Source organism: Sminthopsis crassicaudata, chromosome 1, assembly GCF_048593235.1.
Source record: "Sminthopsis crassicaudata isolate SCR6 chromosome 1, ASM4859323v1, whole genome shotgun sequence".
Taxonomy (NCBI): Eukaryota; Metazoa; Chordata; class Mammalia; order Dasyuromorphia; family Dasyuridae; genus Sminthopsis; species Sminthopsis crassicaudata.
Window position 1 is genome coordinate 636,685,942 of NC_133617.1, and position 7,406 is coordinate 636,693,347.

The window sequence follows — 7,406 nt, forward strand, 5'->3', positions numbered from 1 at the left end:
TTAGCTGTCCCCTAAACCATAATTCAACTATGAAACAGAAGGTTTATGTAATGGTCACCAGGGCCTTAGGGAAATTTTTGTGAATGTAGACAACCTAGCCAGCTACCAATTCTGTCATGATATAACTAGCTGTGTATGCTTCATTTCTGGCAGTGTAGGATGAGCATACAGATCTTAGAGACAGAAAACCCGAATTTAAGGCTCAGTTCTGACACTGATCACTTGTATAACTGTAGGTAAGTTACTTTATCTCTATATCTCAATTACCTCTGATGTAAAATGGAAAGAACTGGTCTTGGATTTGGGAAGACTTGCGTTCAAGTCTTAGCTCTGTTACATAGATACTGTGTGACCCTGGGGGAGTCATCTGACTTCTGAGTAAAGACAATTCTCTAAGAGTATAAATTGAGGAGTAGTTGCTAATTTGCATTAGCAGAGAGAATTTTCTCATCTGGGCCCATAATGTAAACACAAACTGAAAAATAAATCAACTAATAGTGATTAATACTGATGCCAAATAAGTCCAGAAAAATGATTGATAATGATTTAGGGGACCCCATTTTTGTTTGAGTTTGACACTCAATGTGTTGTAAACTCTTTATTTTATAAATGGGGTAACAAAGAACCAGGGAGGCTAAAGAACTTATTAAAAGTCATATATGTCCCTTCCCATTGATATTCCATTATTTCATGATTCTCACATTCAAATAAGAAAGAGGAATAGGAAGGGAAATCTTCAATGAAAACCATGGTAAATGAAACAAACAGTATAGGTAGGATTAATAGTAATGCCAAATAAGTCCAGGAGAATGACTAATAAATCACAGTTCCTACCTTTCTGCAAAGAGCCGAGGGCTCAAAATGTTTTATGGTCTAACAGGCAATTGTTACATTAATTGGTTACAACTTTTTATTTTTTTTTAAGAAGGAAAACTTAATGGGTGTGGGCATATTGGAAAATTATTATAGTTCTCAAGCAGACTTCATAAGAAAATAAGGACAAATAAAAATGTTGATGATCACAAAAGAACTTGGCAGAATAAGGGATGCCAATAAGAAGTTAAAAGCCCAATATGGTATCCCTGAGTTACTTACAGAAAATTAAGAGTTGGAATAAATGATCATTATCATTTTATCTATTGTTAGACCCAAATGTGTCACATTCTATAGCCAGCAGTTGCTTCCTCTGATGAAGGAAATCTCCATCTTAAGAACTCTCCAATTTAAGAAGATTGTCCAGGCCAGCCATGCTTATGTTCCCTTTGAGCTCCACTTTTGATTTTCCAGACTTTTTCCACTATGCCCCTAAAACCTTTTCTTCTTCCTCCACACTGATTTTTCACTTCCTTTTATAAGCCATCTCCTGCCATTGGAACGTAAGCTCTTTGAAGGCAGGGACCAAATGTTTTTCTGCTTGTATTTATCTTCCTAGTCATTAACATAGTGTGTGACACATGGTAAGTGTTTAATAAATGCTTGTTGACTTGACTGGAGTTTTAAATTTTTAATTGAGGGATTATGCTTCAAGTTTTAAATTACTGGATCTGTTTTGCTTTGATTGGCCACTCTATAAAAGGAGACAGCAGCCATCCATACTTACACCAAAGAGTTCTGAGTCATCCATCACAGTGCATTTCCCCACTTTATTTCTTGCATCTACCATTAACTTGTCACTACAGCCTGCTTTTATTTTTTCCCATAGTATGTGATGGATTAAACTAGTTAGCCACCAGATAGATTATACAGTGTACATTAACACTTAACGTTTCTGATGGAAGACAGAGCAAAACAAAAGACATTCATTAGAGACAACAATTAAGCACACTACTACTGGCCATTTCTTGTTTCTCAGACTTTGTGGGCCTCACATTTCCTGAGTGGGCTGATAAAAGCCATATAATCATTTTAGCATGGGCACACTTAATTAGTTTCTTTCTTTAGAGAAATATATTAAATTATAATGGTCAGTTCTCTGAGGGCCTGCGACAGGAGTGTGTCCACCCCTTTTTCCTTTAATAACTGTGAACCTATTTTGGGCAAAAAGATTTAGAAATTCTTGAAGCAAACTAAATGCAGAGGTTGAGTTCCTATAAAATGGGGTACCTGTTCTCTAGGCAGTTCTTTGCCAACAGAAAATGTTTTTCTCCCATCTATATTGTTTCATTTACCATGGTTATCATTGAAGATCCCCTTTCCTATTACTCTTGTCTTATATGAATATGAGAATCACAGAATTGTGGAATATCAATCGGAAAGATATATAAACTTTATATGTTCTTTACTCTCTCTGGGTCTTTGATAATCCAACTATAAAATGAAGAGTTTAGACTAGATCAGTGGTGTCAAATTCAAACAAAAATGGGGTCCACTAAAGCAAATATAAAGTGATCTCTAGGGGCCACATATTGACTTAGGAAATCACATGTTGACATTATTTGTTTTATTGTATTTTTCCTTTTATTAAATATTTTTCAGTTAAATTTTAATCTGGTTCAGTTTGTGTTTGAGAGCATTGCTGGCCATATGTGTTTAACACCTCTGAACCAGATGATAGAATTATAGATTTAGAACAGGAAAGGATCTTAATGATCATCTATTCCTCTTATTTATGGATCCAGAAAACAGAAGCCTACAGAGGTTAAGTGATTTGCCAGAGATTACACAGAATGGCAGAGGTGGGATTTGAACCCTGATTTTGACACCAAATCTATTTTCCATTTTAAATGTGTTGATCTATTTGTATCCATATGCATCTACATCTATGATGTTACAAGAAAGACTTCTATAACACATCTGACATCTATCCTCTATCAGAGGACCTCCAATGATAGAGAATCTTTAACCTCCCAAAGCAGCCCACTCTGCTTTTGGATAGCTCTATTTGTTGGGAAATGTTTTTCTCCATCAGATTAAAATCTGCCTCTCTACACATTCTACCTGTAGAGGGTTAGAACTGAGCAGATGCAAGGTAGCCTAGCACATGAGGCTAATCACCAATTGGACAATTCTTTATTGCTTTAAAGGATGACTCTCCCCAACTATTCTGTACTGGCTGGATCTGGAGGTGTGGACAAAGAAGGGGAAGTGAGATGGGGAAGTGAGATCAGTGGGTGGAATAGGAGGAGGAGGAGATGGATTCATTCTCCTGGCTGTGGAGAGAGAGGAAGGAAGTGTGGAGATTGCTAGATCTAATCCCCTGACCAAGACCCCAAAAGACCAAAAATAAAGACTTTTGCTCGTCCTGACTCCTGCTGATTCTAAGAGATCCAGGGTCCCAACATCTACCCATGATTCCTAGTTCTTCTATCTGAACAAAATATAATTCCTCTTCCATATGACAGCTCTTCAAATGCTGCAATCATGCCTTCCCCTTTGTCCTAACTCCTTCTCTTCTCTATACCAAGTATTTCTAGTTCCTTGAACTGATCCTCTCTTACAGTCTCCAGCCTTCTCCCCCATTTGGTTGCTTTCTCGGCTTTATGTTCATAGGCCTAGGACAAGACTCACCTATAAAAGGTACTTTTCTAACAGCAGGCAGACACAAGCAAAGGAAAAAAGAACCACAGCCTTCTTGTCTCTTGGCTTTCTGTAACATAAAAATGTTACAGAACTTTCCTTCTTGGAGAATCAAGATATGGGAGCCCTTGAAATCAATTCACTTTAGCTTTGATGTTCCTTTAAAAAAGTCCGTCAGTTTAATAGTTTTCCCCAAACAAAATCAAAGGATACCCTCTCTTTGGATCAGTTCCTATGTCTGACTGATCCTGGATCTTTGCGGTCTGGTTCCTAGGTCATGTTGATATTCCTCAGAACTACCCAGAACTAAAGATCTAAACATTTCACTACTGAACTATGCTGAAAATGTCTGATTTATCTCTTCCTAATCCTTAATCATGATTAGGATATTTTATTATCTTTGTGATCTTAGAAAAATAATTTTACCTCTCTGGGTCTCGACGTTCATTTCTGTAGAAACTAAAAGATCTTTAACTCCCTTTCCATCTCTAATGAAGCACGAACTACTTTCTCCTCTGTTTAAGTACTGTTGACTTCATAGCCAAGGAAAGGAGGCACTTGTTGGAAAGGCAGAAAGCTTTTAGCCTTGGCTCAAACCTTGAAGAAAGCTAAGTGGTGAGGGACAAATTTAATTTACACTTTTAATCTGGTTAATTGGAAAAAAGCACAGAAAACACTCTAGTTATTAGCTAATTAGCAGCCATTCCCCGCCCCCCCCCCCCCACTCTTCCCCAGGCCAGTTACCACTCTCATTACTTGGGGCACCTTGAAGCCATTGTATTGCCAAGCATAATCTTGCTAAAATATAAGAATAAAAAAACTAAAAGTGGAGGTGTTCGTTGTACTGTTTATTCTAGAGCATCCATTGCCTAACAATGACTCCCACAGACGAGCTAACAGAGGAAAGCAACCCTTCATTGCTACATAAGGAACATCCGGTCATATATTTTAGCACTAGAAAGGACTTTAAAGATTACTGGAACCAACTCTCTCACTGACAGATGAGGAAACTGAAGGTCAGAGAGAATAAGCTTCTCGCCCAAGTTACAGAAGTCATTCATAGTAGAGCTGGAACTCAAATCAGTCATCTGAAAGCAAGTCCTGTGCTCTATTTTATTAAACTACCTCCGAAGGAAAAAGTTCAGAAATAATAAGTAAGGTTAATAATGACTGGAAGTGTATATAAATAAATAAACAAGCATATAAGTGAAATATACAAGGCACTCCCTCTGCACTTCTCAGTTCATTTCGATTTAACAAAAGCTTATTAATTAGAATTAGATTGGGATTCATCAATTTCAAACCTCTGCCCCCGAGCTTTCCTCCTTTCTCCCACAGCCTCCCTACCCCGGGGTCAGAATCTAGTCTCACAATAACAGAGTGAGGTGCAAAAGCCATAGACTTTAAAGGGAACGTGAAATAAACCAGGGGAAACTGAGACATCTCCTACCTACTTCCCTCTTCCTAGGCTCGGAGTCCCGGGAGTCCCTGATCTCCTGTCCTCACGGGTCCCGCGGGCTGCGGTGACCACAGGGATTGTTGCCCAGCACCGCTGTCTGAGAAGCGCTGCGGATTTTTGGCTGTCCCATCTGCCCGGGGGCAGGGGAGGACCTGGCCTGGCTCCGCGTCCTTTCCTTCCCACCCCCATGGCTGTCCCCTTTTCTGTGCCCCGATCTTCTAGGATCGCCTCAGCTCTGGCTCACCGGCCTCCAATTCCACCTCAGACTCCTCACTGGCTAGCTGTCCCTGGGCAAGTCACTCATCCCTCTGGGCCTCCATTTCCTCATCTGGAAACTGAAAGCGGTTGTTTTCTGTGATCTCTTAATTACCTTTTCTGGTCTAAATCGTTTCGATCCAAGACTACAGTTTGTCGTGGTGGGTTTGTTTTTGTTTTGCTTTGTTTTGTTTTCTGGATCTCAAAAGTCTTTCATACTGCCAAGCCTCCTCCGCAAAGTATTCTGGGACGGCTGGCCCAAAGCCTTCTGGGAATCTCTCTCCCAATGAACAAAGCTCTCTGGGTCCCAAAGCATTGTGGGATTTCCAAAAAGGTGAGGGCGGGGCTTTACTCAAAGGCCAAGTTCATAAAGGTGTAATTCACCATAATAAATTAGGGGGAAATGGAATCATAGGCCAGAAGGGCAAAGGAGAGGAGCGTGAGAAGGTTGACCGTGGTCGGAGCAAGGTCTGAAAAGAAAAAAGGAGAATAAAAACCTTTTTTTTATTTTTTATTTTAAATAAAGGTATTTGTGAGTAGAGGCCCGGCTGGCGTTGGACTGTCCTCGTCCTAAACTGGGCCTAATCGCTTCCACCTCACACTGCCCTTGAACTGCTGGAACTGCTTGATCTGGCAATTGCTGCTTCATCTCCTTTGCGGCGCGCCCGGATGGCCGCTGAGCTAATTATAGCTGTTCTCCAGCACTGGCCGTCTCTCTGCTCCGCTTGCCCTGCTCAGCGGCCCGGGTCGGGTTAAGCAGCCTGCAGGACCCGAAGCAAGGCGTAAAAGCCAGGAGGGAAGGTCACTGCTTGGGGTGGGGGTTGGAGGCAGAGTCAGGACTACAGCGGCTTTCTTAAGCATGTTTAAGGCCTTCCAGATTGGCTCTTCGCGGCCTTATTTGACAGCGGATCCCTTTCACAGCCTTCGATTTCCTTAAAACCGGACGCAGCGGACTGAACTTGACATTGTGCCTTTCCTGTATCTGCACTTGGGCGCCCATGGCTGCAAAGAACTAAGGATCCTCAGGTTCCACTTAGCCTCGGCTCATACAGTATCTCCTCTGCGCAGAGTTCCTTGATTTCCCCAAGTGTTAATACTTCCTCCCTCCGATAGTTTCTTAGCGAACTTGGGTTTACTGAATCAGATGCTTGTCTTCTCTCACTTTAACTCCCCCTCCCCCCTATTTCTAATCAGTTTCCGAGTTCCGCTGATTCTCAGGTGATACAGATCCATCCGCTCATGCTCTATTTTATATCGACTCCGGTCTATTCCGCAAGCCTCCTAATGGGGATCCTTCTCTTTAATCTCGCTCCCTCTCTTACTGACCATGGTCTGACCACGACATGTCCCTGGCCGAGAAGCTTCAGCCATTCCTCATCGCGTCTAGAACAAAGTGCAATCTCCTCTGCCCGGCGTTTAATGCCCTTCACGGTCTGGGGCCATCCTCTCTTTGGGGGATTGATTTTCCATCCCTCACACTCTCCCATTCCCTCTCTCATTGTAGGCAAACGGATCTATTTGCAGTTCCTTGTTCAAGGCATTTCAATCAATCAGTAGGCATTTATTAAGTGCTCGCTTTGTCAGCCGCTGTGCTGAGTTCATCTCCTGCCCCTATGTCTTTGTGCAGGCAGTTTCCCTTTCCTGAAATGCTCGCTCCTCATGAATCCCGGTGCTTCCTTAAGGCTCAGTTCAAGCGCTTCCTGTATACCTTTTTTTCCTCTTCCGGCCCATCCCCCACCCCCCATGGGGCAATTTTCCATCACAAAATGACTCTGCATACATGTTCACATTTTCTTACCTGTGTACTTATTACTCACTCCCTGCCCAGAGCATAAGCTCTTTGAAGACAGGAACTTTCTGTATCAAGTCTAGTCTGGCACATTGTAGGCATTTAACTAGATGCTTTTTGAATTGTTGAACTGAGTGTGCATGCTTTGCATACCTCTTCTAATAATACCTGTCACAGGGCATAGTGTAGATGCTGGTTAACTATTTATTGAATGGATGATATAAGAAACTATTTTTCTAAGAAGTATGATATGCACCAGACAAAATCTAGGGGGGGGGGTTAAGCTAGAAGCAAAGGGAAGAAACTGTAGAAAGATACAGAGATTGGCTTATTAGAAGAGCTTTTTTAAACAATGAAAGTTGTACAAAAATGGAAAAGATTTCCTTG

The 7,406-nt window shown here is 41.4% G+C and overlaps 1 long non-coding RNA gene across 1 annotated transcript in view; it reads right to left on the bottom strand.

The window, feature by feature from the left end:
* Positions 1–5,453, bottom strand: part of LOC141551351 (uncharacterized) — a 139,255-nt gene extending 133,802 nt beyond the window's left edge. The window contains exon 1 of the long non-coding RNA XR_012484835.1: positions 5,346–5,453. This is a non-coding gene — a long non-coding RNA (uncharacterized LOC141551351). The remainder of the gene's footprint in view (positions 1–5,345) is intronic.
* Between the last annotated feature and the right edge of the window lie 1,953 nt (positions 5,454–7,406).